General features: G+C 42.4%; 1 protein-coding gene and 1 long non-coding RNA gene across 3 annotated transcripts in view; one reads left to right on the forward strand and one right to left on the reverse strand.

The window, feature by feature from the left end:
* Positions 1-27,883, forward strand: part of LOC120740294 (neuronal PAS domain-containing protein 3) — a 381,289-nt gene that overhangs the window by 266,116 nt on the left and 87,290 nt on the right.
* LOC120740295 lies at positions 1,066-21,901 on the reverse strand. 2 transcript variants are annotated; one of them, XR_005697348.1, is made up of 3 exons: positions 21,728-21,901; positions 15,486-15,492; positions 1,066-1,182 (listed from the first exon to the last, which is right to left on the reverse strand). It is a non-coding gene; the product is annotated as an uncharacterized LOC120740295 (long non-coding RNA). The 2 variants fall into 2 exon arrangements; XR_005697349.1 differs by lacking the exon at positions 1,066-1,182 and adding an exon at positions 5,676-5,687 and having other exon boundaries at positions 15,484-15,492.

The raw sequence follows: 27,883 nt of genomic DNA on the forward strand, positions 1-27,883 counted from the left end.
AAATGCTCATGAAACAGGTGGATGGAAACATTGTCTGTGTCCCTTTCCTGTCATTCTCTGTAGAGGCCGCCAGCAGGAGAATCTGTCTCTCTGTAACACCCTGTTGATCCAACAACACAGTATAATGTGTGCATGTTCATGTACTTATAAACGTTGTGTGTGTGTGTGTTTACGACAGGCAGCGCTTGCAGCTGCCCTCTTAGTGATATAATTGAGACGTGTGTGTTTGTGTATGCGCGTGCAGCAGATGGCTGTGTGTCCTCTGCCTGATGGTCCAGAGGAAAATAATAACTGCGCCGTCCCAGCCAGACCCAAATTAGTCTGCTGGATTCTCGCCCGTTACACCCAAATGTGGTCGGCAGCCAGCCTCTCTTCATGCCAGGTCGGCATATGCAACGGCATAGGAGGGCACACATGTATGCACATGCACACACAAACAACAATTTTTAGGGCCAAAGTTTATAGACTTAGATATGTCCATATATAGTATGCACGCGAGAATATTGGTGAACTTTGTTTTGCCACCAGTCATTATACTCTATACAAGAAGAAGAAAATGGTAGCGTCAGCTTCTCCCTGGCAGCACAGCTCTCACAGTTGGGGTTTGAGATTACAATAAACAACTAAACACATGCATTTACAAAAAGCAGAAAGCAGGGCAACATGCTGTTAAAACATGATATGAGATGATGTTGGTAGGTCCATTGGATTATGGTGGAAAGCAGCGGGAAAGAAAGCTGGAACTACCCTTTAAATCTCCCTTTTACGCTGATATATGGTGGGCAATTGACATAGAGTCTGAATCAGATAGTCTCTCTCTTTATTGCTTTGTTCAGTGGATTGGGCTGGTCTCCTTCCAGACAACATGTTTGTTTGCGTGTGTGTGTGTGTGTGTGTCAGAGGTGTGTGAAGTGATTTGTTTCTGTCTTTGTCATTTAAAAAGGCTCTTCAATGTTCAGACCTGCTGCCATGCATACATACACACACTCATGGAAGGTCACACACACCAGTGCACATAAGACTTATGCTACTCACACAAAAATATGTACACACACACAGACACACACACACACAAATACAGGGTCATTGGAAAGCGAGGCAGAGCCTGATCTCTGCTCTCTTTCACTCCCATCCACATTCCCTCAGAGCGGGTTGGGAGTAACACACACACACACACACAGTCTGTCTCTCTCTTTCCACCCGTATTCCCAATGGGCGGCTGCTGGTCTGTGGGGGAACATTGAATGAATTAGCATTAAGCAGCTAAAGCAGACTGTCAGATTGTCTGCTTCTTCCTTCCTCTGGTCTCTCAACATCCACACTGATGTTCACATACCAGAAAATACCATGTTCTTATATCGACCAAGAAACCTAAGGGTACTCTGTAAGTGGGAAACATTTGAAAACATTAATGGTTACATTTCACAGCGTGGACATTGAAAACACCATTTTTGAGTGTGCTTTTATGGAAATGAATGTCCTGGTTTTCATTATATTAGAAATGCTTACATGCAACAAAGACACATGTGTTTGATATGTAGTTCTACTTTGACATGATAAGCCTTACATGTTGGGTGTAACATGTACGTGTTGGGACAATGGTATTGTTTAACCTGCCTATCACTGTTTCAAGCAGATGACAATGGATTCTGAAATCTATGTGACAAGCAATTCCACGTCTGTTAAGTGCTTCTGTTAAATAATTGGATTATGCATTTGATTTTTACGTCTTACAGCATTTACTTATGTCAGGTATTTATCCAGGTTTCTGGAGTCAGAGCTGGTCAGACACTGGTGCAGCGGTTAACACTGGTGCCTCACACCAATGAGGTTCTTGGTTTGAAACCCCAATTGGGGTCTTTCTTTTGTGACATTTGCATGTCCTCCCTGTACCTCTAAGGGTTTTTTCCCCAGGTACTTCAGCTTCCTCCAACAGTTCACCACAGCATGTTAGGTTCATTGGTGATTCTAAATTGGCCATCAATGGAAGATAGATATATTACAAAATAAAAGCACTGTCTGTGTAACTTGTAGTTAAAAATACTTTGAGTAGTTGGTAAGACTATCAAAGCTCCATATAAACAGGAGTAACACACACAGGAAAACCCAAATGAAACACAGTTCATTATCCACCAGCAGAAAATGTGCTTCTACTTAACTAAGATGGTTTCATATCACTTTCCATGATGCAATGAGCAGCTTTTTTTGTGCGTATATATCACAATACAACATATTACTTTTTGGCTTCGCCTGCCTGAGTGTAGTTCTGTGAGAGGTCTCTTCCTGTTTAATGGAGTTCTTCCTCCCCGCTGTCATCAAGTGCTTTATTAGCAACGCTTGTGCATTCCAGTTCAACATCTATGTCATATATTCTACTTTTCTAAATTGAAAACACCCTTGATTCCACCCTCGATAGAATAATCACCTTTCTACTAATGTGTTTGCTGAGTTGAGTAATGTCTTTAGTCCAACCTTTCTGCAACCTTATCCACCTAATAGTGGCCCTTCACCTGATTTAAATATAAAACCAGATTTTCTCCTTCATGATTCTGATTTCTTTTTCTTTCTTTTTTCCTTCTAAAAGTGTTGTTCTCTCTCTCCCTCATTCATCCTGTTCTCATCTTCTTTTTGGCTTTAATGTAATTTTCTTTTTGTATGTGTGTAATATTTTTATATATTAATATTTTTAATGTCTATTTATGATTTTTTCTATCACTGCTTTATTTTACTTTTTTTCACAAAACCTTTAATGTAATTAATTATTTGTTTTATTTTAATGCAATTCATTTATCATGTTGACTATTTATGATGCAAATTAATTTAACTGATTTTAATATGTAGTCTTTTTTATGAATTCATTACAAATTTTCATTATGTTTTTTTAATGTTTTAAAATCCATTTTAAATAAGTTTTTTTCTCCTGTCCCATCTTCATTCCCTTCAACCTTTCCTTGCTCCCTTACTTCCGTCATTTGCCGCTCCTTTTTCTCTGCCTTGTGCGTTTGAGACAGGGAGGTCGGCCATTTGCATGAGGTCAAACAGGGGCATTCTGGGAGATGGAGGAGGGAGGAGACAAGGAGGCGGTGATGATTAAGAGGGGTAGGGATGGGCAGGAGGAAGGTCACAGCTAATTGAGCCACCTCAGTGAACTCTTCCACACACAGACACACACACTTTTCTATTCATAATTGATGGCACTGACTCTAGAACTGCCATGTCACTCTGATAATAAAATATCAGTAATAATTATAAAATGTGGTGCATGCGTGTGTCCTGTTAGAGGATGAAGGGATGAACAAAGGGATAGAGAAGGATAAAAAAGGGAAGACTTAACAAAAGCAAACTAGCAATGATAGAAGGAAAACATGAAAGAGCAAAGGAAAACAGAAAATTAACATAACAGAGGAGGAGGAATACAGCAAGGAGTGAAAGAGAGGGTTGAAGAGGGAGAAGGAGAAAGAAGTGATGAAAGTTTGTAATAACTTCAGTCTTAAAGTGTGTAAAGGGATAGTATGACATTGGAGGAGTGAGAGAAAAATCTGAACAGAGGAGAAATAAGTGGATAACTTAAATATGTGATGGACAGAGAAGGAGGGCAATGTAAATGCTTACAGTGAGGAGGGAAAACGGAATGAAAATGAAGAGAAGTGAGAGTGGGTGGAGGTCAAAGAGGACAGATTACGCTTTGGTTTTGCTGTGAAAGAATGGAGGGATAGATGAAAAGTGTTGATGACATGGCCTTTAACATATGGGTGAAAGGGAAGTTAAATCCCTTGAAGCACAAGGGCAGAGGGATGACGTACAGGAAGAAGGAACAAAGGAGGAGGAAAAATATAATGCATATATAGTAACTGGATGAAACATTAAAACAACTGATGAACATAAGGGAAAGAAGATAGCAGTGGGAATAGAAGGGGAGATGATGGATACTTGCAGAGAGAATGAAGGAAAGAAAGATGGAGCAAAGGGACAGGCCAGAAAACAACAAAAGACACTGAGTGACTTGTGAAAAGAAGTACAAAAAACAAACCAAAAGAAAAGAAAGAAGGTTTCTGGTCTTTCACTGTACAAATGACGTGCGTGTGCGAGTAAGTGTGTGTGACCCTGTTGTCTGGTGTGAAAAGAGGCGTATTAGCATGCTGACAGGAAGCTGCAGGAGGTTATCTGGACCTCAGAGAGCTTCCTCCACCTTTTGTTCCAAACAATCGCCACAGCGACACACCAAGGGGATGATGGGATGTGGCGTGGCCGGTGTGTGTGAGGGGGTGGACTCACAGGGAAACTAAAGAAATATGTACAAGAGGAATGAAACAGACGAGCCCCTGTTGAATTGTGCTTCAGTGTTTGTTACCAGTGATTGACTTTCTCAGAAATACATTTTAATTATTACATTTTCAAACTTCTAAATGATGAGCAAAAAAGGACGTCCTACTTGCGTTTTAACCCTCAAGTGTCCAATAATGCAGTTGAAGAGTTATGCAAATTTAATGCTTGTTGTAATGCTCATTTCCAACTCTGCATTTAATTTTTAACTTACATTATAATTAGTCTTAAGCTATACTGGGCCCTGCTGCAGTTCCTCAGCTTTTTTCTGATTGGTTGCCTCTCACAAACAGCAGGCTTTCACACTGGTGTTTCCGTGCTTACAGACAGAGCTGCGCCCCTTAGATGTCCATATCAAGGATTTCGAAGGATAACAAAACCCTTCAAAACAAGAACAAGAAAAAATATAGCATTCCGATCAGTTTACTAAAATAAATACCTGATGTAAATCCAAAGTGCTTCATATGATACAACGAAACAGACAAGTTTTGAAATGTAAGTCAGTATGGTAGTGTTTGGCTTTCTCTTTCTCAGTAATTTTAGCATTTGAAAGTTTGAATTTTTATGTCTCAGTTATTCTATTATTCCTGTTGCTGTTAATTTTCTCTGTTTTCATGTTAATGTGAGTCTTGTCTCCATTTTTGGTCTGTCATTGAAGCTGTTTTCTCCATTGTGTTCTTTTGGGTTTTACTTCCTGTCTGTTTGATTGTCTTGATTACTTTCGCCTGTTTCTGGTTCCACCCTACATCCAAGCCCCTGTTAATCCCAGGTATATACAATGATGTCCTTTTCTTTTTGTACTGTCTGTTCCCTATGTGCTACCTTTTTGTGATTTCCAGCATGCTTTTCTTCTTTGTTTTATGAACCAGTTGACTTGGTTTTAGGTAACAAAGCTTGTTTTTTTGTTGGGTAATCTGTGCCTTTTGGAAAAAAGAGAGCAGTGTGTGCTTTTAAGCTCTAAGAGAATTTACTGAGTCAGCCAGCTTCATTTCCTCGGGCAGGTTGTTCTACAGCCTCAGGACCCTCACTCCAATCACTCTGTCAAATCTCATTTTTAGCCATGGTTCTTGAGCAAATAAAAACACCTCTTCCTCTGGACCACTAGGTCACGAAGAGAGATTTGAAGGGAAGAATTATTACTTAAATACATTGCAAATCAAGAAAACAGTCGAAGAAAACAAAACACTGGCATACACAGTTACATGACCAGAGACAGACCACAGGTACAGACACAAATGAAGACAAACTCTACATGGACCCTGATAAAGACAAACAAACACATGCATGCATGTGTATTCCACATAGACACTAACAAAGACAAAAAGCTACATACGTACATAGTAGCTTACACACATACACACACACTGAACCTATGTGAGAAAATGAGACAAAGAGAATCAAACCTACCATGACACATGCTAGAAAAACCATTACCTGAATAAACCAGGAACACAGCCAACAGAACAGGGGGATCTCAGCGTGCTTAACTAACTAACCACAGAGATGGAGACCAAACCAGACACGGAAAAACCAGGGAGGCAGGAATACATGGAGACTCTGAACTCAACCAGATATGAAACCAAAGCCTGGGGATAGAAATATAACAAACAAACCAGGAAACACTGTAATTAGAAAGATACCAAACTCTGGGTCTAACATCGAGGGACCATAACACTAGCAGATGTAAATGCATTTGATCTTCCTTATCCTTATAAAAACTGAATTTCAGAAAACTTTCTAATCCGCATCTGAAAGGTATTTGTCTCAGAGAAGATGTATACATGTGTATAATGTATACATTTTTATAAAACACCTAAACATCACATTTTTAATTTTTAAAGGAATTTAAGTTCTTAAAAACAAACCGCGCATTAACAGTTTTCACTCTGCTGTTGACATGAGCAAAAGCCAGATTTTAATAGGACAAAATCCAAGTAATTAATCTCAGGCTCGCCCGCCCCTTTTAGCGGCGTTTTAATGCATGTGTGCATTAGTTAAACCTACCCTCCTTGCACAGGTATCCCTGCGTCGAGTCTTTATCTGTGTGTGCACACATTGTCTAGACACAGGGCTTTATAGATGGCTGCCATTGAAATGGATGAAGCTGGGCAGCAAGCTGCAGTGTGAGGTCAGAGGTGAGGTTTCGCCTGCATGGCGAGGATTTAAAGTCAGAGGAGACGCTTTCATACATTACAGACAGACAGATACTTTCATACATTACAGACAGACAGCAGGAGGTGAAGCTGGGACTCTGACCTGCTGAAGGACGCACTCTCCACACACTCACCTACACACGCTCTCTGCTGGTTATTTAGCTTCACACACACACACTCCTCCCATTCTTCTTTTCATGCATTAGAGGCGTGAGTGATGGTGGAAGGTGAGTGTGGGTTTTGACCCGCTCGAAGCTCGCTCTGTCTGACCTTACAGCATTTAAAACACTGCGACATGTTGGGATTCAGACAGTCGGTTTGCTTCAGCCGCCTCATGTCACGTTCCCCTCATGCATTTAAGAGAGACTGAAGGTGACACGGGTACGCTGACCTTCACCAGTGCTGCTGCTGAAAGGATTCAAATCGACAATTTAAAGTTTTCATTTCATGAAGAGAGAACAGTTGCATCCTCTGAACACACACCAACACCCCCATTAAATCCTATGAACTTATCAGTGGTTACAAACCATACTAAAAATCTGGTCTGTATGATCGTTTTACCATATTTCTGTCTGCTTTAATAATTTAAATTTGTAGATTTGTTCTTTAATTAATTTTAGTGGGTCGTATCATCTTAAGTGTCATTTCATTATATTTCCACTCATTTTGTGGGTTTACATTTTTGGTTCTTACCTTTTTTTAGCACCTGTCAGCCATAAAAAGCCGATTTGTCGTCACCCTGCCAAGCGGCCGGATGGGTGACTTGGACACCCAAGTTTGTAAATGCAGTAACTCGAGAACAAAGCAATGTAGGAGTTCCAAAGTGATACCACAGGTGTATCTACCAGGAGGCTAAGGGGTGCCACCAACCTCTGCCAGAATTCTTTTTCATCTATTGTCAAGTTTATTCTTTTATGGGTTTAACTTACTGGTTTTAACATTTTTTAGTATCCTATTGGTATTAGTTTTACATCTTACTGCTGTTTGTTTTTTAAGCAATGACTTGTTTAAAGAAAGTTAACAAAGAGGTTCAGTTTTATAAAACATAAGCCAGGGTTCTCTCAGGATAGGTGCTGACTGAGGCCGTTGGGTGTCTTTGCTGTCATCACATCTTGTTTTCTCCTTTGGGCCAAAGTGAAATTATTAGTTATTCCTGAATGAGATTCTTCAGTTATACACATGCAATTATAACCCCCCCCCCCTAAGTAAAACAGCAGCGCATTACTTGGGAGCTCTCTTCCCCTTTCCTTTCCTTTCCTCCTTACCTTTTCCTCTCCTCCACCTCTTCTTTGACATCATTTGTCCAGTTTCACCTGAATCTCCACATCTTTTTTCTTCCTCATATTCCTCTTCTTCCTCCTCTTTCTCATTCTCCCCACTTTTCCATCTCCTCCTCGCGTTCAGATTTACAGCCGGCCGTTACTTTGATGCCATGAAAGCCGTAAAGAGATCAGCGGCACCATCGGAGACCAAAATTGATGCTTGTTTTATTGAAGTGAGAGATGAGAATTGTGTGTGTACATAAGTGTACGGTAGAGTGCTTTAGACTGTGTGTGTTTGCATGCGTGTGTGCATGTGTGTGTGCATGAAGCGTGACAAATCTGTGTGCGTGTGTGTATTTCTGATGTGTATGTAGAGGTGTGACTTTATTTCAGCATGGATCAGAGGTGACATGTGTTTAATGGCACCTCTGCTGACACACACATTGCTGTACTTGTACGCTTGTGAGGACCAGGCTTATTTAAACTTGATTTCTTTCCTTCCTTAAATCCTCTCATCTACACAGCACTTTTAGAGAGGAATTGCATAATATGTGGCACATATAGATGATGCCTTTTTGTCATTACTACTCTTACTAAATATTTTCAATTTAGAGTACAAGATGGAATTGAGTTCAAATGCTCCAGGATTGTACACTGTTACTATGTTTTTGATATCGCACAGGCCACAGTAGCATTAATTTAAAAATGCATTTTCAAAATTAGCCGTCTGGTGGTTTGTGGTGGTCACTTTCTGTTTGGGGCATATTTGTTTGTGGCAGTTATCATTGGGATGAAAGCATAGAGAGAAAGGCCAGTAAGAAGGAAACAAATTGGAAAGAGGAAGGGTAGAAGGAGTCAGCCCTTCTCTTCATGTCTTATTCTGAACATTTTGGATTATTGAATAGAGCAGGAGGTGGAGGGGTAATGAGGGCAGGAGGTGAGAAAGGAGGACAGACCTCAATATGAATGAGAAAAGAGGTTTTGTGTGTGTGTGTGTGTGTGTGTGTGTGTGTGTGTGTGTGTGTGTGTGCATCTAGGGAATGATAATTAAGATCATTAAATGCAAATAAATGCATCAGAAAGTAATCATTTTTATCGATAGTCCAAGATTGATTGACACTTGCCATTCAGGCTGCAGGGCTAATCAATAGGAAAACATATTGATCAGGAGGTGAGTGTTGCAGGCAGCTATGAGGGATGCTGACCCTTTAGAGTTGGTGTTGCATACATCGCTGTCTGGAAAAAGTGCAATCTGAAGAAAGTCTTGGGAGCACCTTCAGAGAGTTGCAACCAGTTCCAGGTGTCCTTGAAGGCATGGAGGCCGAGATTTACTAGCACTCTGCACCAGTGTAAAACCATCTTTTGCTATTAAAACGTTACTAAAGTAACTGGCACAAGTGAATGGCTCAAAGCTGTGGCAAAATTTGCCTATGTCCTGAATGTTTAGAGTCAATCTGCACATATTTCTAGTCCTCAGTAATGCAGATAGAGTGATGAAATAAAGCATGGAGTGTCACGAAGACGGAGGAGGATCCCAAGGATGTAAGAACATGTCTTGTCTCACAGGCAGCTGAGTTCGTTTTTACAGTGAGCTGCTGGGTTTGCAAAGTTTGTGGTTTTTATACACATTTCTAAACAGACACCAACTACGAAAACGTCTCTGCATGTATTTTCTCACAGAGCAGTTTGGTCCAATTTTTTTTGTGTGTGTTAGCTTGATGTCTGAATCTTGCAGCCATACACAATGACAACAAAAACAAACAAAAAAAGCACATTAGCAGAGTAACAGTAATATTATAATAGTAACTTGAAGACATCCCATTAACCTTTGATGAGCTTTCAGGAACCATTTTTGGAGTAAATTCCCTGAGAGTAAATGATGTGTTTACAAGACAGGATCCTGTAGTTATCCCAACATGTTTCTTTCTATTTGTTTCAAAGTATAGATGGAAAGAGTCAAACTTTAGCCAAGCAGTCCTTTGAGGCACTGCGGGAGGTAATTTCAGCCCTGCTGTAAAAATTTCAAAAGGCACCTAAGGGAAGGCGTTTAGGGGCTCCTCAAGGACACTTAAAAGCATCTTAATGCTGTTTTGTTTTGATTATAAAATGAATGGTCTTATTGACTGTGTGGGGTCTTAGACATCTTTGCTTAGCTGTATTTGAACAGGCTGCCCAAGATTTGTAGTTTTTCCAGGACTTATTTTTAACTGTAGATGTTCAAGCAGTTGCAGAGTTTGCTTTAGTGCGTCTAAGCAGTATACCCACTATAGCGAATTTAGTATGCCATTTTGGAGGGTTTTCTGGACTTCTTATAGGACAGTATAAGAATTATGAGGAAAGTATTAAGGGTCCATCCATGCACTTTTATCTAACTGAGGGGGTTGGAACCTGTTCCACTGGTCATAGGGTGAAATGGCAGACTCCGGACAGCTCAGCAGTCTATCACACAGTTAACACAAAGACAACATTTCATGCTCACATTCACACCTAGGACCTAGGACCTTCTTGCTGCGAGGTGACAGAGCTTTCTACTGGACTAATCAGTCGACTGCATCTCGATCTTAATGGAGCTGTCCACCTTCGTGGTTCTGCAGGAGGTTACCGGAGTTGGCTTGTGTTTGAAGACATGATGTGACCTGCATCACTACTAAAACCCTCAGCTGTAACACTACTGAGTAACTTTGAATTAGTAAATTATAGGAAGTGGCCTTTACTAAGTAAAACTTGGGATAACTAAAGCTTCCACTTGACAGTCTTTTTCTGTGTTTTTCTTTCACTCGCAGGTTCCAAAATGAACTTCTCCATCTTCCCCTCACTGTGACACACATTAAATCTAAGACCTTTACACTCCACACACTTGGTATTCTTACTCGCTAATGGCACAGGCGCTAATTTCCTAATGTCTCCTGTCAACCTCACACACTCACACAGCAACACACAAACAGTGATTTATTTAGGTCTTCTAAATACACTTCTGCCTCTGTCTCTCTCACACCCCAATCTCATACAGACACACGCATTTACCCTATTTCACAAGTAACTTCTCAAACACACCTACACAATAATGACACATGGGCTAATTTCCTAATGTCCCCTGTCCCCTAACACACACACGCACACACACACACGCACACACATGCACACACACACACGCGCGCGCACACACACACACACACACACACACACGCACACATACACACACACATGTCTAGTTTATGTCTCACTGTGAATGATATCCTGGCCATTATGGGCCCTTTATTTACACTGGCTTTACAAATGAGCCCTAATTACTAGGTCTTAATGATGTGGTTGGGCGAGCAACGAGCGAGGTAGCTCTGCAGGGAGATAACGAGAGAGAGAGAGAGACAGAGAGAGAGGGGGGCGGTGGGAAAGAGGGGAGAAGGCGTTTGCTTGGAGGGTTTTTTGTAAATGTCAAGAGCAGAGAGTTGATGGCTTCATCAATCCTTTATCCCTGCGAAACACCTGGAGGAGGAGAAGAGAATGGGAGGAGGGGGGAGATTAGTCAGGAGAAGAAGTAGGAGGAGGACGTACAAAAACGAGGTAGGGAGGTGGGGGAAGAGGTAGCTAGAGGGAAAAGGAAAAAGCGATGTAGGAATTGAGAGATCATCCAAAGGGAGAAGCTGGAAAGAGAGGAGAGGGTAAATGATGTTCGTTGGCATGGAAAATAAAAGATAAAGGGAAAGAGGTAAGGATTGTTGGGAGAGGAAGGAAAGAGCAAAAGTTGGAGAATGGGATGAAAAAGAAGGAAGGAGGAGAGTTTCTCGTTGTTGTTTGTGGTTGAGAGAAGAAAAATTAATGGTGGAATGAGGTGCCATAAAATCAGAACAGAGGAGATGAAAAACATAAAGGAGGAAGGGAAGGAGGATGAGTGTTAACAGAGGGGGATGAAGAGAAAAGGAAGACACAAATTTAAACTGAGGAAGGACAGATGGAGATCGGGAAATGTAGATGTGAGAATAGAAGAAAGCACAGGGTCGTTGGAAGAAAAAGATCAGGAAATGGGATAATGCCATCTTTTTTTTCCCTTTTTTTTTTTTGCCTGTCCCATTTGGTTCTTTAGCCGTCAGAATTGTTGTCTGAAGACCAACAAGGATACCCAATGGATTTACTTTGCCAAATGGATCATCACGGCCTTGCCGTATTGGTCCATTTGATCAACCTTTGTTGTTATTATTTATTTTATTTTATTTTCAGTTGTTACAGACGGGACAGACATGACTGAGGTATAGGAAAGGGAGAAAGAAAGATGAAGGAAAAGAAAAACAGAAGGGAAGAGGGATAGTGAGAAAGGGCACTTAAAAAGAGAAAGAAGAGAAAAAAAAATCTCCTGGATCACCCGTTGAGAGAAAAAGAAGAGAAAACAAGCAAAAAAACAGAGCAACATACTAAACACAACACCATCACGTTAATCTAGCTAAGTGTAAACAGCAGTAAATACTAAATACTGAATGTTGTTGTGTAGCAAGCAGGACCGAGAGCGCACAATGTGCTTGGAAATAGCAGCCAATAAAGGTGTAGTTTATGTCTATGAACAGTGAACACCCGTGTGCACACCTGTGTGGATCAGCGCGCTTGTATTCAAAAGGTTTCCCCATGTAATGGTCTGCTAGAGGATGTAGAGAGCCATAGCCCTGTCCACCAGGGCATGAAGCAGGCATGGAGGAGATCCAGGCTCCAGACATCCAGAGGCCCAAGAGTGCGAGAGCCCAAGGAGGACCACCGGAGGGGCATCCGTGCCACCCTCCTGGGAAGAGCTGAGGAGAGCCCCAGATGAGGGGTCACCCAGTAGTCACGGAGCAGAAGCCAGAGGTGGATGCAGTGGCGTGCCCACCGGCTCTGCCGGCAGCCAGCTGTGCCAGAGTGAACCGAGCCGCAGGCCCAGAGGCTGGAGGCCCGAGGGCCCCCTTTGCCCCGGAAGAGGCCTGACCGAGCAACAGGCACCAGGCCCCACCAAGTAGTCACCGGGAGTGAGCTGGTACATACCTGAGCGCCCAGCCCCGGACACCAAGAACCACCAACGCACCGACCCCTGAGGGCATCAGTTACCAGCAGGGAGTGTGGTGAGGGGAGATAGGCCTTTGGAGGGCCTGGGAGTTCCCAGAGAGGTGGAGACCCGACCTGACATATAAACACAGACAAACAGGCATACACAGACACAAACATGCATTCCCACCCTCATGCACACATATACAAATACTTAACACTCACCCAACGTAGGGGTAGACATACATGGACACTGTACACACAATAACACTCCACAAACAAACTCTATACCCCGGGTCCGGGTACCCTCGTCCCTGGAGGGGGTAACAGCACCTAGACCCAGGAGATGTTACCCTTTCCCCCGGGGTGGAGGCAAGCAGGCCGCCCCAGGCTCCGCAGCAGCAGGGAGGCCTCGCATCCCAGATCCCAATCGGACGGCCAACACCTCCTCCCAGCCCCCCCGCCCCGATGGCCAGCAGAGAACAGGGGTGTGTGAAGACCCCAAACCTCCCTCCTCTCGCTCATGTGTAGTGTTGCTGCGCGTTGTTCTAAGGTGCATTTAAAACACGGGAGAGCATGGTGCTGCTGCCAGAGAGCAGCAGGTGTTAGCACGGCTCCTCCCGAGAACCCTCAATGATTTAAAATTGAGAGGTGGGCACTGGCGCCAGAGGTGGGGTTGAATACACAGACCGTCCACTGGACGCCGTTAACGTGTCCTCCCTCTAGGCCCTATATGTATGTGTTATGAGAGTGTGAGTAATGTGGATGTTGTGGAATAAAATTGAGGCACGGGTGGCCAGAACGGGACGGGGGGGATGCCTCCCCTGCACCCTGGTGACACACCCGCACCCCAAGGCCCTACTTGTGTAGGTGAGTGTGTTGGAGCGGGAAGAGGGAGGCAGCCGGGGATGGGGAGAAAAAGAAGGGAGGAGCAAGATGTCCCTCCCTGGGGCCAGCTCCCCCGCTGACCCCAGTAGGCACCCCCGTCCTTCGGCACCCACCAAGGCAAGGGAGCCCAGGCCCATCCAGATTGGGGCCTACGGCAGCAGGACCGCCCAGCCCCACAGGACCCGGGGCAGCCCACCCGACCCCACCGCAGAGGAAACTGTACCCACCCTAACATTCAATCACCTCCCAGACTGCACAAGACAGTAGACACCCAGGTTAAGTTTATTCTCCACCTCTCCTATACTCTCCCCCACCTGCAGAGTGGACTCCTGCAAGGATGGAACAAACTCCCTGTCAGTTGAAGAGCCCCCTAGTTAGGCCGATGCGCCAGAGGCCCCCTGCGCCAGGGCTGAGCCTCCGTGCACCCACCTACCCACAACCTCGGCGACACACCAACAAGGACCTAAGCCCCCAAGACCCAGCCAGAGCCCTAGCACGGAGGCGAAGCACCCCCGAACCCCAAGCCCCCACGCCTGCCCCAGATCCACTCAGGGGCAGCCAGGCTACCAGGCCAGGGATAATGCCATCTAACAAATGTTTCAGTGTACTGACCAATCAAAAAGTTACTCTTCAAATCTTCACAATGAAAAAGAATCAACTGTGTGCGTTACAAAAAACAAAATTTCAAATGTTACCTTAATCTCATATACTCTCATTCCTCGTCCCCAACTGGTCATGGCAGATGACTGCCCCTCTCGATTTTAAATACATGTAGAAATTGAGGGCTATCAGGAGGGGCTATGCGCTTACCTGCTGCTCTCTGGCAGGTAGCTCCATGCCCTCCTGGGTTTTAAATGCACCTTAGAACACACATGCATCAACACTACATATGAGCGGGCGGAGGGAAGTTTGGAGTCTTCACACCCCCCCGTTCTCTGCAGCCTGTTGGAGCGGGGGGACTGGGAGGAGGAGTTGGCCGTCCGATTGGGGTCTGGAATGTGGGGCCTCCCTGCTGCTGCCGAGTCGGGGCAGTCTGCTTCTCTCCACCGCAGGGAAAAGGGTAACACTACCTGGGTCTGGGTGCAGTTTCCCCCTCCAGGGTCAAGGGTACCTAGACCTGGGGTATAGAGTACGCTTGGGGAGTGTGATTGTGTGTACAGTGTCTCCTTGTGTCTGTCTCCATGTTGGGTGAGTGTTGAGTAATTGCATATGAGAGCATGAGGGTGGAAATGGATGTTTGTATCTGTGTGTGCCTGTTTGTCTGTGTCCATATGTCAGGTCGAGTATCAGACGCCTCCTCTCTAGGGACATCTCAGGCCCTCCAAGGTTTGGAGGCCTATCTCCCCCACCACTTCCCCTGCCGGTGGCAGACGCCCTAAGACATCAGTGCTTTGGTGGTTCTTTGTGTCCGGGGGTGGGCGTCTAGGTACACACCGGCTCACTCCTTGGTGGCTGGTTGTTGGGGCCTGGAGCCTGGGGCTCGCTCGGGCCACTTCGTGGGTGGGGTGCCCTCAGCCTCTCGGCCTGGGGCTTGGTCACTCAGGCACAGCTGGCTGCCGGCGGAGCTCACGGGTGCATCACTGCAACCCCCCCTGGCTTCTGCTCCGCGGCTGCCGAGAGACTCCTCATCTGGGGCTCTCCTCAGCTCTTTCTGGGATAGTGGTGCGGCTGCCCCTCTGTTGGTCTTCCTTGGTCTCTTGTGTTCTGGGGGCCTCTGGATGTCTGGAGCCTGGATCTCCTCCATACCTGCTTAATGCCCTGGAGGACGGGGCTGTGGCCCCCCCACACCCTCTAGCAGATCATTACATGAAGGAACCTTTTAAATACAACCGCGCTCATGCTCACAGGTGTACACACAGGTACTCACACACACAAACTACACCCTTTTTGGCTCCTACCTCAAAGCACACTGTGCGTTGTCGATCTTACGCGCTGCACAATAATGTTTAATATTTAGTATTTACTGTTATATTCCCATAGATCATCGTGATGTTGTTTATTATGTTGCTCTTTTTTTCTTCTGCTTGTTTTCTCTTTTTTTCTTTCTCAACAGGTGATCCAGGTGATTGATATATGTATTTTTTGTCTGCTTATTTTGTTGGTTTTTGTTTTTTGCCCTTTATCCCCGTCCCTCTTCCCAGCTGTTTTTCTTTCCCTCTTTCTTTCTCCCCTTTCTTTCCCCCAGTCAAGTCTGTCCCGTATCTAGCAAGTGAAAATAAAATAAAATAAACAATAAAAGGTGAATCAAATAGACCATTACGGCAAGGCTGGGATGGTCCATTTGGTAAAGTAAATGGGCATCTTTCTTCGCCTTTAGACAATAATTCTGATGGCAAAAGAACCAAACGGGACAGGCAAAAAAAAAAAGATGACTGCCCCTCCCTGAGCGTTGTTCTACAAATGAAAACTTACATATGCAAATCAATGTTGCAATGCAATACATTAATATTTAATTAATTCAAGGTTCAATAAACAATCCATTAAAAAAATAAATAAATTCTGGCATGTTTTTCATGGTTCAGGCTTTAAAGGGTTAAACCAGAACATTTCACGTTCTGTGCTTTTATTTTGATACTATGATTTTCTGCTCTTATTTAGTATATTAGAATATTTTTTTCTGTTACATTCAAGGAATGGAAGACATTGTGCAAAATGTCCCAGCAACAAACGCACATAAGTCGTCTTTAAAACAGCTATGTGCACAAATCCCTTGCTATAATCGCCTATCAATTTATCTGTTTTCTGCATTTAAGGAGCAGGTACTTTTATCGCAATCCATAGGGGTTACCGAGCACACGTACACACAAACACACACACACACACACACACACACACACCTGAAGCCAGCGGTGGTCACATTGAGTTATGCTGACATGGCCTAGCATCTGCTCGGCAGCTCCAGAATGACACCGATTTGCACTTAAATGAGTGGATTTAAGTAGCGCAACGCCATTACCACTCGGCCATATGTGATCCCAGTGTCTTTATCCTGCATTACACTGAGGAGGATGAGAGGGAGATGAGAGAAAGAGGGTGGGAGGAAGGGGCTTAGAAGAAAAGGGGAACGACAAGAGAGAGTGTGGAGGGGGTGAGAGAGATTAGGACAGACAGCGGCAGCAGCAAAGAGAGAGATAGCAGGGAAAAAGAAGTATAAAGAGAGAGAAATGGATCTGTAATGAGAAGGAGATGGAGCTGAGAGGAAGATGTTAAAAGAGAGAGAGAGGGGAGATAGGAAACAGAGAGGGAGGATTACATGATGAGAGAGAAGAAAAGAGGGTGAGAGAGGCAAATATCAGAAGTGTTGGACAGAGATGAAACAGTGGAGAGCATGAGCTGCTAAACAAATAGAAACAGCTGCAGTGGCATTCCTCGTCTGTTTGTAGGAACTTTAAACACAAAACAATTTCACACATGAACTTTGGACAGTGTCAAGACAATCAGGTGCAGGCATTGTCTAAAGTGACTCTTTCTCACATAGAGCATACAACATCTGTTTCAAATGCTGTCTCACTAACGAAAAGAATTAGTTTCGTTCAGGTAAGGTGAGGCACCTGGTTAGATGGTAGATGAGGCAGGACAGTCACACACCGATAATTACCTCATGTGAGCTTATAGACCAATAGAATTCTATTAGAACCTCTAGAAACTCTCTAAACACCTCAATTAAAAAAAAAAAAAAACTTTTAGGAATATCACTTAGATGTTACTTTTTATTTAAAGATCACAAATAACTTTTAAATTACATATGACCACTTAAGATCTGACTTTTTGTTTATATGTTCACCATGTCCTCTTCTTCATCTGCCACTTCGGTCATAAATGACAGTGTGGCTGGCCACATATGGACCCAAAATGCAGGACTCAGGAGACAAACCGTGAACTCAAAAAGCAGTTTTTCTTAACCTCTTAGAGCTTCCTGCTCGAAAATGAAATGCCCCAAATTAATTGATTATTTCTCTGCAATTACAAACTCTGTGCTTACAATCTTGGTATCAAAATAAAGCTAACACTTGTGAAATTTCATCACAGGTGTAAATATTGAAGCAAATATTACTGTCTCAAAGTTACTGAGACTGGAACACAGAAAAAGTAAGTAGCTTTTATCCTCGCCTAATTTTTTATTTTTTTTTATTTTTAGCATATAACCCTTTTAAAAATATGCCTCAGTTCACATCTCATTCCAGAAATTCAGTAACCAACATATAAACATCATCTGTGCAAAGATTTATGTTTCTAAAGTGAAACAGTGAAGAATTACAGCACTGTCAATACATGAATATCCAGACGTTGTACAAAAATGTCCAATTTTGGCACACAATTTCTGTCTTAGCGCATTTGCGCCACTACGTGTTTTTGTGGTCTTCTTTTGCAGCTTAGTCAGTGAATTTTGGTCAGAGTGTGGTGAAACTTGATGTTTGGAGTCAGTAATAGCTCTGGGAGATAACTAGACTTTCTTTAGCAGGTGTTCTGGGAATCCATCCTACCTGGCAAACCATCCTACCCGTTGTTTCTGCGCATGCGCACAACACGGCGAACCGTCCTACCTTTGTGAATATTAGCTAGAAAAATACTCTAACTGGTAAAATTAACTGCCAAACCATCCTACCTTTGTGAATGTCACCTACAAGCATACTTTAATGGGTAAAATTAAGTGGCATGAAGTTTGAAGAATTTCTTTTTTGGTTTTGTTTGTTTAGCGGACTTGTGCGCATTTACGTAACTGCTCATTTAATCATGGATTGTTTTCGTTGTGTTTGGTGGTTGTTGAAATGGTTTATATGACATTTTAGCTGAGATTCAGAGGTTTCTGTGGATACCACACATGTCGGGACTTATATTTCTCACCCCGTGTTATAACCGATTAAACGTGATCTCCTCCTTTTTGCCCCAGGTACCGGGGGCGTGGGGCTTAAAATAAGGGCAAAAGCATGGAACAAAGGATCAAACGACTGAGAGGGAGGACGCAACAACAAACTGGTGGGAATAAATGCACGATGCGAATAAATATACCTGGGAAAAAACACAGCTGAACAAAATCCAACAACATTACATAGGAAGTAACTGTAAACATGGGATGAGGACACTTGAATAACAAAATAACTCACACAATCACAAAGGAGAACATAAACCACTTCTCAAAACCCCAAAATAATGATGAAATGACAAAATTCAAAACTCTGGGTCAAGGACCCAGGGCCCTTAATATCTTCCACATTTGCTTATCTCCACCTTTACCTTTCACGTCATCTCCAGAATTTAATTCAGGGCTCTAACATAAGGAAAATTAAATAGTCATGGTTATTTATATCTGATGTTGTCGCATTGATTATACATGCAAACTTCCAACCCTTAGACAGTTGGCTATAGACTAACATTATGCCAGCTAAAGTTAGGCTTGAGTGTCCTAAAATACTTTCCTGCTGACAAAGTGTTTGATTACATTCTCACCTTCTATGAGAATTTATTTGCTAATTGCACAAGTCTGTCAACATAGGATCCACTTCATAGAAAATTTTAGGAACACTGGCTAACACTGAGTAATAGCAACAAAAGCGGCAGCACTTACCGACAGGAAGAACTCATTTCGGTAACACTGTGACCAGTCAGGATTGTTGACTGTGGCCTTCATGTGGCCAAGCAGAGCAGCTCGCCACAGCCGTTATGGGGTCCATCCATCCATCCATCTTCTTGCGCTTGTCCGGAGCCAGGTCGCGGGGGCAGCAGCCCAAACAGAGAAGACCTTCCTCTCCCCATCCACCTCCTCAAGCTTGTCCGGGGAACACCAAGGCGTTCCCAGGCCAGCCGAGAGATATAATCTCTCCTGCGTGTCCTGGGTCTGCCCCGGGGCCTCCTCCCTGTGGGACATGCCCGTTATGGGGTACAGACTGTTAACCAGAAAGCACATATAATTTGACCAAAAGGTTGGCAGGGTGAAATAGTAACCAGGCTTTCAGCTGTCATCTTGATAGTTAATTGTAGTTTTGCATTTTCTAATTAGTGTTTATTTTTAGTTCATTTTGACTTTTTGATTTCAATACTGCTTAGTTTCAGTTAGTTTCCAGAGGAGATCTTGTTTCACTTCAGTTTTTTTAAAAATTAGTTTCAGTGTTAATTTTAGTGTTTTTAATTAGCATACTGTATGTCAGAGGCAAAATTTAGGGAAATCAGTGTGGTATACAGTGGGGCAAAAAAGTATTTAGTCAGCCACCGATTGTGCAAGTTCCCCCACCTAAAATGATGACAGAGGTCAGTAATTTGCACCAGAGGTACACTTCAACTGTGAGAGACAGAATGTGAAAAAAAAATCCATGAATCCACATGGTAGGATTTGTAAAGAATTTATTCGTAAATCAGGGTGGAAAATAAGTATTTGGTCAATAACAAAAATACAAGTCAATACTTTGTAACATAACCTTTGTTGGCAATAACAGAGGTCAAACGTTTACTATAGGTCTTTACCAGGTTTGCACACACAGTAGCTGGTATTTTGGCCCATTCCTCCATGCAGATCTTCTCGAGAGCAGTGATGTTTTGGGGCTGTTGCCGAGCAACATGGACTTTCAACTCCCGCCACAGATTTTCTATGGAGTTGAGGTCTGGAGACTGGCTAGGCCACTCCAGGACTTTCAAATGCTTCTTACGGAGCCACTCCTTTGTTGCCCGGGCGGTGTGTTTTGGATCATTGTCATGTTGGAAGACCCAGCCTCGTTTCATCTTCAAAGTTCTCACTGATGGAAGGAGGTTTTGGCTCAAAATCTCACGATACATGGCCCCATTCATTCTGTCCTTAACACGGATCAGTCGTCCTGTCCCCTTGGCAGAAAAACAGCCCCATAGCATGATGTTTCCACCCCCATGCTTCACAGTAGGTATGGTGTTCTTGGGATGCAACTCAGTATTCTTCTTCCTCCACACACAACGAGTTGAGTTTATACCAAAAAGTTCTACTTTGGTTTCATCTGACCACATGACATTCTCCCAATCCTCTGCTGTATCATCCATGTGCTCTCTGGCAAACTTCAGACGGGCCTGGACATGCACTGGCTTCAGCAGCGGAACACGTCTGGCACTGCGGGATTTGATTCCCTGCCGTTGTAGTGTGTTACTGGTGGTGACCTTTGATCATTTTGACCCCACGGGATGAGATCTTGCGTGGAGCCCCAGATCGAGGGAGATTATCAGTGGTCTTGTATGTCTTCCATTTTCTGATGATTGCTCCCACAGTTGATTTTTTCACACCAAGCTGCTTGCCTATTGTAGATTCACTCTTCCCAGTCTGGTGCAGGTCTACAATACTTTTCCTGGTGTCCTTCGAAAGCTCTTTGGTCTTGGCCATGGCGGAGTTTGGAGTCTGACTGTTTGAGGCTGTGGACAGGTGTCTTTTATACAGATGATGAGTTCAAACAGGTGCCATTCATACAGGTAACGAGTGGGGGACAGAAAAGCTTCTTACAGAAGACGTTACAGGTCTGTGAGAGCCAGAGATTTTCCTTGTTTGAGGTGACCAAATACTTATTTTCCACCCTAATTTACGAATAAATTCTTTACAAATCCTACCATGTGAATTCATGGATTTTTTTTTCACATTCTGTCTCTCACAGTTGAAGTGTACCTCTGGTGCAAATTACTGACCTCTGTCATCATTTTAAGTGGGGGAACTTGCACAATCGGTGGCTGACTAAATACTTTTTTGCCCCACTGTAACTACAAAAGTATGGAAAGCAGTTCAGTCAGGCAGTTCATGCATGTGAATGTTAGATAGAAAGCACTAGAGCAGGGCGATATGACCAAAAATATTTATCACGATATACATTTGAAAATTTGCGATAACGATATAACTGACGATATAATTGACATTAGAAAAAATACTTTACAACTCCACAACTTTATTAAAAAAACCATCAATGTATTTTCACTTAAACAAGCAGCTGTTTTTTATGTGCATTAAAGTTATATAAAAATGTAACAGTGCAAATGCAAATTCCTTGCTGACAGTTTAACCAAAAGGCATTTCCAGTGGAAATTGGCCGACATATCCTCAGCATAACCATGTATAATATCCACAAAACTTAAAAAGAGGTTATACACACATTTTACATATTATGTTGAAGCACAATACGTATCACTCTGCGAGGCTCCAGCCTACGATAGCCATAATGCTCCGACAATCCATCAAGCGGTGCGGCTTCGTAGCTTAGCAAAGTCGTACTAAAACATTTGACAGATTTTCGAGCACCGTGTACCACATAAAATCGTTTCGAGGTCAGTAAACACAACCAGAATTCCTACATAAGGCACACGGGATTATAAGGGGCACTGTCGATTTTCAGAAAAATCAAAGGATTGATTTTAAGTGTGCTGTATTTTCCAAAAAACACGGTAACAACGACGGCCCGCTAGCACGCTCTACCAAAAATAGTGCTTTGTTGTGTATCTGACGGTCGAAAGCTAAACCAGTTCCACACCACTGAAGTTGCAGCATTTTTACAAACCAATTCTAGTTCATCTGTTTCATTCAATGATCCGCTTTCGCCCTTCTCATTCTCCGTCGCCGCCGTGCTTTTTCCGCCATGTGCGTATGAAAACAAAGGCACTGCGCATGCGAGTTTTATCCATATTCTATCACGATATTTCATTTTCTTATCGTTGCCCAACATTATACCGGTATTACCGTGAACGGTATGATTTGGCCCAGCCCTAGAAAGCACTGACATACTGTAGAAAAAAGTGCTTGTGCGAATGGGTGTGAATGGGTGAATGAGGCAAGTTGTGTAAAGTGCTTTGAGTGCTCAGATAGAGTAGGAAAGCACTATATACTGTAAGAACCAGCCCATTTACCGTTTACCATTTATACTCTGTGGTATTCAGTGGACTGATTTCTTTTCAACCATGAAGTTCCCATTTCATGTCACAGTACCAAAGAAATCAGTCGTGATTGGAGGATCTGAATCCAGGCAGTTTTTCTGTGAAAGTCAACAAAGCGTAGCGCATGTGAAAAATCTGTAAAAACAAAACGCACAATGGTCTCAGAATTCCTTCTTCAAAAACTTTGGGAACTGTATTTCAAATTAGTTAAAAAACTACAAACTTTACAAATTCCAACCACTTTGTAGTTGACAGGATATCAGGATAAAAATACTATAAATGCCTCTTTCAACAATTGGATGTAGAAAATCACCAGTTTTGCTAAAAAGTTATCAAACACAGAGAATCTACAGCCCAGTTTTTATTCATGACATTTTTAATAGAAATATAATAAACAGACATTTCCACTGAAACGTTTGTGATTTTCTTCTTCTTTAGTCCTTCAGGTGCTCAAGTACACATGATGAAAAAGCTCATTTTTATTCAGAGTCAGGGAGCTGGTCATATTTAAATCATAAATGTCATTATGGTTCACTTCTATCTATAATGAATTCACCATCAGAGGAAGATTAGCCGAATGTGCCGCCTGTGCTTTTTTTCGGCGCAGACTCGTTATAAGGGGCGTGATAACGCTGTTTAATTGTAATCATTATTTAGCCGCTTTGCCATTTTTGCTTCAGCTCACTGGTTCTGCATTATGAACAGCTGATAAAAATGTAATGAAAGATGATTTTCATTTGGTTGCACCTCTCTAAATAACACCTGACGCACCAAAATTCCCTCTTTTTTTAAAAAAAAATTCGCTTTAGTCTTTTATTACAATATTTATCATTTGTTAATTTTGTATTTAATTTCCTCAAACTGTCTTTGTCTTAATTTCTTTCACTCATCTATTAACGTATTATGCTACGTTTTCTATAATTCATTAAATCTGTGCTTAAAAATAAAACCTTTCACTTGAGATTTACGAGATGGCAAGAAAATTTATGAATTCAGCAACTTAAAACATTAAATGTAAGCCAATAAGTATAGTGGACAAGTTATTGTAAGTGTAAATTTCAAATTTTGGTTTCTCATTATTGAAAGTTGAATCTTAATAATGAGAATCAAAGGTGTTTATCTTTCAGTCTTTTTTCGTAAACCTGACCAAACTACATTCGTTGAAAACGTCTCCATTAATATGAAAAATGCAACTCATAGTCATCTCCATAATAAATTAATAGAAGTAGTTGCCTAATTATGAATGGATTGAAGTAAGTGGATTACTTACACACAGAGACAGAGAAAAGTAGCGAAAGACAGGCAGGTGTAGCAAGTGTGTAATACCTAAGGGATAAATGTCAACTAAGGCTCCAACCAGGTTTTTCTGTCGATGGAAAAGGGTGCAACATATTAAGTCTGTTACTGATTGTTATGGCCTTTAGCGCCTATGTGTGTGCATGAACGTGTGTGCGTGCGTATGTATACACGTGTGTGCATGGATCAATCAATAGAGTTTTTAATGGAACTCATGGGCAGAGACAGGAGGAGTGTACCACCTCGTGTTTTTTATCCGTGCCTGCAACCACACAGAGATTGTACTGTTACAGTACATTTAGACCAAAAACAAACAACAATAAAAAACACCACTAAAATAAGAAAGTGGAGAAAGTCTTAAAATGTCACACAGACAGAGTCACTTTAAGATAAGAAACCAAATGAGTCCTTTGCATGTTTCCTGTAGCCAGCGTTCAAGTAAATTGGAGTGGAGTGGCCCTAAAGACTGATGGGGACATTGTGGTCACTTGGGTGGACAGTCAGCCGGGTAACAAGGATGCGGAGCTTTGTGAACACTATAACTCGAGAATAAGGCAAAGTAGGATTTTCAAATTGATACTGTAATCTGTTACCTAGGATTCTCACATTTATTCCATAGGTGCATCTTCTAGGAGCCTGAGGGACAGCACTGTCAGTATTGTTATCTTACCTTCAGTTCATAACATTCAGGTTAGCTCCCTTATTTCAAAATTGCTGCCGTATACAAACAAATAAATAAAAAACAGACCACTCTTTAGACTCCCCTAGCTCAGCTTCTTGTATTTTGTGAAATGCATATAGCAACTCTATAGGTGTAACAAGCTTATTTTTGTCTGCCTTAAGAGAACTGCTGCTGTCACTGAAAACGTTTCAAAAGCTTTTCTCTTAAGACAGGAAGTAGGCAGACGTCTTACATCTCAAAGAAGAAAAAATGGTTGGAGAAATCAGACGTGAAAACAGAATTACTGCTCACAATTGTCAGGAGTTCGATTGGTCCAGGATTAGTGTTATCAGATAAGCTGTCTGCAGTCACGGGGTAATTTGTGCCAGGAGTGTGAATTAAAATCACAAAAGAGAAATGGTCTCTGCAATTACTGCAAATCACTGGACGTCTCAGGTGATATTAGCCCTGTAAGACCTGCAGAGAGAGAGCGAGAGGGAGGAAACACATAGGCAGGCTCTTCTTCAACTCTGGAGATCAGGCAACTATGGTGTCAATGAATACGATAGCATAGTGCAATATTTCTGTTATAACTCAGTAGCACAGATATATTTTTAAAAAGTCCCCCTCTGACATCACAGTGGACGTTTGTGTCTTCTCATGGCACTTTGAGCACCCCGCACACTATCTTAGATCTTTCTGGGACTGCGCAGACCTCAGATGTTGCCACAGTTTGGATATCACGGCCCTAATTCCCCTATCACTAGGACAATGTGGAATTTGTCTTCTATTCAGTTCATTCCCTAAGCTCCTAGTTTGTATTCCACCCCCAAATGTTAGAATTTTCCTTTTGAACTTCATTCATCAATTTTCTGCCACTTTTTTATTTATTGTGCAAAAAGCACCGGTGATAAATACAAAGAAATAAATGCCAAAGTGAAAATTAAAGCACAGCTGTGATGTGGGAGGAAGCAGCAAGAGGAGGAAAGCTGGTCATTGTATTGATAAATGAATTTCAGTATTTATTTTTTAAAAAGCTGTCTCGGCCTGAGTGACCACACCCCCATTGGACTGGGGGTTACCGATGACATTTTCTCTACAATAAGATAATCCAGAGGTATGTGGTTAAATCAATTCTTATCAGCCAGCGCCGCGAGCACAGAGAAATGTTTGATTTCAGTATTTGGTTAGCTGCAGGTGACCTATTATCAGTGTTAGTTAAAATTGTCACTTTCTTACCAGAGAGAGAACAGAGATGCTGGTCCCAAACATTTATTTTTAATGTCACAGAGCCCGTGGAGGAAGAATTGAAAAGCACAGTGGATGTGAGCGTGAGAGGTTGAGGTGATTTTCCAGAGATCAGGGTGCGTTTTCTGCCACAGAGGTGATAGCAGCGCTCCTTTAAAAAGCATGTAGTTGGATGTTCAAGCTTACATACATTTATATAGAAGCTCCTGTATAGATAAAACTGCCCCACAGTTCTCTTGTGTGGAAGTGTAGCAAGCCCCCTCGTTTGTGCTTCCATTGCATCTTCAGCGTGGGTCATCTCAGATCCTGGAGCAGTCCCTCTCTACATTACTTGAGACTTGTTGCTGGATGTCTGTCTTTGTGATGTTGATGGCTCTTGCTCTGGGTGGATGCTGTGTTCAATTCAATTCAATTCAATTTTATTTATACAGCGACTAGTCACAACAACAGTCACCTCAAGGCGCTTTATATTGTAAAGTAGACCCTACAATAATACATACAGAGAAAAACCCAACAATCGTATGACCCCTATGAGCAAGCACTTTGGCGACAGTGGGAAGGAAAAACTCCCTTTTAACAGGAAGAAACCTCCAGCAGAACCAGGCTCAGGGAGGGGCGGGGCCATCTGCCATGACTGGTTGGAGTAAGAGAAGAAAGACAGGATAAAAGACATGCTGTGGAAGAGAGCCAGAGATTAATAACAAGTATGATTCAATGCAGAGAGGTCTATTGAATATGTCGGGTCATGCTTTGTGTTACATCTTTTTGCAGGCTCAGTTTACCTGCTCTTTAATTGTTTACTTTAATTGTTAAGAGTTTAACGGTTAACGGTTGTTGAAATAGTCATCATGTCCTTCTGCACTAACATTCTTCCGTGTTTTTAGGCTTCCAGCCTTCTTCTCCATCAGAGGGTTTCCCTTACATTTATTCTCAATAGTGATTAAAAGTGCTTAAAGTGCTTCTAGGATTGCTCTGGCAGTGACGTATATGACCTCGCTGGTTTCAGTGATACAGGTTTTTTTTTTAGTTGATTCGTGGCATTCCACTGCAGCTACCTGAGTGGATATAGTAGTTCTCCACTGCTACTGTTGAACGTCCTTTTTGTCCCCTGTCTGCATCCGTAGAACTGTGATGTAGTTTAACTGTAATGGCACAGTAGGGAGAGAGAGCAGATGGGGCATAAAACAAATGCAGCACACATCAGGGACCAGGCCCCTTTCTGTGTGTGTGTGTGTGTGTCTGATGACTCAAGTGTAAATTAGAAACTGAGTGTCTGTGTTTGGTAGAGAGGGTATTGTATGAGCATGTGTGTGTTTGTGTGTGTGTCATAGATGTGATTCATCATCATTTAAACAGCTGCTTGTCAGAGTGTGAGCACATGAAAAAAAGGACGTGTGATCTCGTAGTCATCCTTTTTTTCCCCTCTTTCTCAGTTTCTCTTTAGATACCTTTCAACATCATTGCAGATGCACCGTAGCAATGTTATTTTATCCACGTCTTTTTTAATTAACAAGAAAAATAAACACAGCCCTGCGACAGACTGCCGACCTGTCCAGGGTGCACCCCAGCGAGGTGGCGAACATGCACCGGGGTAGAAAGAATGAGAATCTGCACAATAGGAAGGCAGAAAAATTAAAGATGATTTTTTTTTTTAAATTTTATTTATCTAGAGGAGAAATAATTACCTTGCAGAGGAGCGAGACATGAGTGCTGTCAGCCAAGAATAATGACTTGTCTAACTGGGAAGCACACACACACACATGGATACATACACATACACACAACCACACACATACAGTACAGTTTCACATATAGAAACACAGACATACATAAGATTAACAGAAATATTAAACTCCAAGCACACGCTGCACACAGTGTCAAATCCAGCACATCCTGGAAATAAACCCACACACGTGCCTTACACAAAATACAAATCTGATGCAGAAAAAGTTGACATGCTGTGTAAAATGTGAATAAACACAGAATGCAACAATGTGGAAATCCCCTAAATGCATATTTTATTCACAAAAAACATAGAAAACATGTCAAATCTTTCAAGTAAGAAAATGTAATTGTAAGAAAACTATTGGCTCATTTTAAATTTGGTGGCAGCAGCCATCAGTCTTTAAAATGTTGGAACAGGGCTTTGTTTACCGCTATGTAGCACTACCCTCTTCATTTAA

The sequence above is a fragment of the Simochromis diagramma genome, unplaced genomic scaffold (assembly GCF_900408965.1).
Source record: "Simochromis diagramma unplaced genomic scaffold, fSimDia1.1 OVJJ01000304.1, whole genome shotgun sequence".
NCBI classification, from domain to species: Eukaryota; Metazoa; Chordata; class Actinopteri; order Cichliformes; family Cichlidae; genus Simochromis; species Simochromis diagramma.